Consider the following 2,909-nt stretch of genomic DNA (forward strand, 5'->3'; position numbering starts at 1 on the left):
ATGAGTACCCATATTCAAAACTTGAAGTCATCTTTCTTAAGGAAAACATCAATCAACATGATAAGGCAAATATCCGTGATCTTTTAAAATGTACCTTATTATTTGATGAAACTTACTTTATTAGCTAATGTTTAGGCTTGAAATATGGGAGGCTGATCTATGTAACACATTTCTGGAAGGCATCTACTGAACAACACAAATGGAGGGGGCTACTATTTCTATAATTTAAGGAATGGTTGAACCTGTTTGGTATTAGTGCTGGATAATAAATCAACTCTATTGTAACTTGTTCCTTCCACTTGAAAAACTTGTAATGTCACTAAGTATCATCTACTCGTCAAATGTTATTTTGGAGAATGTGACTTTAAAAAGTTTATTTGAGGGTCTGGGAAGGTGGCTCAGTGGTAAAGCACTTGCTTGCATGCATGAGGTCCTGTGTTCAATTCCCCAGCATCACATGACCAAAAAAGAAAAATCTGGAAGTTGTGCTGTGACTCAAGTGGTAGAGTCCTAGCCTTAAGCTGAAGAGCTGAGGGACAGAGCCCAAGCCCAGAGATCAGGCCCCACACCCGGACCCCCTAAAAAATTATTTGAAAAGGAATATATTTTCGGGAGATTAAATATAGGTAACCATTGATTTGAGAATGACAACCTTTTTATACTACATAACCAAGTTTTACTGAAGTACCAGTGTTTTGAAGCACTAAGGATCTTCTCAATTAATGTTTTTCTGAATGATATTTGACTTCTAATTCAAGTTTTCCAAGCCTTGGTAGACAAATTATGGATCTATCCTTCCAGGAACTATTTTTTGCCCTACTTATACTAGACTGAAATCTTTCATTAATCATTAGGAGAGGGGTATTAAAAATATTCTTGTGACATTTGTGATCATGTTCACTCATATGGGCTAGTCATCTGTAAATTGAAAGTGTGAATTACAGTAGTTTCTCTCAGATTTTGTGATCTCATCTTTCATTTTTAAGTTGCCTTGCATTTCACAATTGCTTACTGCTAAACCCTGTGTAATTGGGGCACTAAATTATTATAGGAAATGAGAAGTTAAGATGAGTCTTCAATTACTTTCTGTTGGAATGTTGCATGGGCCTAGGTGGGAAGACTTGCCCTTGTTATCTGATGATGCAGATAACTGGGACCTGGGATCCTAGGATGCGTGGGTCCTGTAGAATAATAATACCTTTTGGACATCATATCAGCAAAATTTGGGTATAATCAGAAATATTTAGAAAACCATTCTGGGCCAACGAGTTAAAACAATATACAGAGCAGCAGAGTAAAATCCCTTGCAGATTAGAGGAAAACAACATTGTGTTTTACCATGTGAATTCAGTAGACTAAGAACACTTAGAAGGTATCACAAGTTTATACCAAAGACATTGCATTGATACTTCTTATATTCTAATATATATTCTAAACCTAATTATTTATATTCCAATCTATTTATTGTAATAAATATCAATTTATTTGTCAAATTATCGATTAATTCTAGTAAGTTTCATTGTGTGAAACATAAAATTAGCACATATAAATATAAAATATATAACTATATGTAATATAAGGAAACGTTTGTCATTGTTCTGTTGTGGTTAGGGTATCAAAGGCAACTCTGTTTTACAGTATTATTCCATTATCTCTACCCCAGAGTTTGGTAGAGTTAGACCTAAAGCTTTACCATTTGTAGATTTACAGCCTAGAGGCAAGAGGAAACACTGTCATTAAAACATTACCAATTTAAGGCCTAATATCAAGGAGAAAAATATGGACTTCTCCTGGAGCTATGGAAATATTTGGTGATAGAAATTCAGTAGTGTAAGTTCCTGCCTGGGTGGATGGTCAGGACATTAGGTAATCATGCATAAGAACAATTTTTTTTCACCTTCTTGGCTTTAGCTACTTTTGAAATGGTAGGTATAATAAACAATTATATTATGATAAAATACTTTCTAGTCAGAACTGTTTATTTCTCTATGATCCCTTGTAACTAAGATTAGTTTTTTTCCAGTAAGATAATCTTTGTTGTCAGAATAAGATATTCTGTTTGGTCTGTTACTACATGGAAGAAGGGTAAAGGGTCTGTAGACATTTGTGCCAGTAAGACCTCATTTGGGAAATTTTAAGCTGCAAAAGTTTAGAAGTAGCACTTCAGCAAGGATTACTTTGAATCCATTAGCTCCACAAAGCTAACTCAGTTGATAAATAAGTACTTGAAAAGCCATCTCTTTGAACCTAGCCATAAAGGTTTCAAAGTATGATCAAATTTAAAATGAAAAAGTCTTAAAATAGTCATTGGCAAAAAAATGCAAGTTTGAGCAATCTACCAAACAATATGTTTTTCCACTATACACAGAATTTCAGAGAAATAAGATCAATAACATTGTTAGTAACAATAAGGTTTCCTTGCTACAAATAGGCAACCAAGGATATATGCCTGTATAAAGATTGCATCATTAACAACTTAAATTTACAGGATACTACATGCTTCAGCAGCACGTATACATAAATTACAACAATATAGAGATTAACATGCCACTTGGACAAGGATGATATGAAAATATGCGAATTATTCCATATTTTTCATTCTTCAGTTGCTAGAAATGAAAAACAGTTATTAAAAAGTTGATTACAAAAATACAAGTGTAACAACATATGTGATTCATATAATTAAAAGTTAGTTTGACATCAGTGTATTAAATCTTCAATTTAGAAAGGTCTTTACATAGCATAATCTTTACAAAACTTTTGAAATTAGATAACATTTTAATTTTATCCCAAAGAAATAAAATACTATAAGGACCTAGGAGAAAAAAGAATCTTAAACTGTTTTTATATGGAATGCAATCGGTAAGGACACATTTATTAATGAATTTATATAATATATAATAATGTAG

At 32.7% G+C, this 2,909-nt stretch overlaps 1 pseudogene; it reads left to right on the plus strand.

Moving 5' to 3' along the window:
- Positions 1-2,496: 2,496 nt before the first annotated feature.
- On the plus strand, positions 2,497-2,596 carry LOC122108753 (annotated as a pseudogene).
- Positions 2,597-2,909: the final 313 nt, after the last annotated feature.

The sequence above is a fragment of the Dipodomys spectabilis genome, unplaced genomic scaffold, assembly GCF_019054845.1.
Source record: "Dipodomys spectabilis isolate Male_0828 unplaced genomic scaffold, ASM1905484v1 ptg000065l, whole genome shotgun sequence".
Lineage (NCBI taxonomy): Eukaryota > Metazoa > Chordata > Mammalia > Rodentia > Heteromyidae > Dipodomys > Dipodomys spectabilis.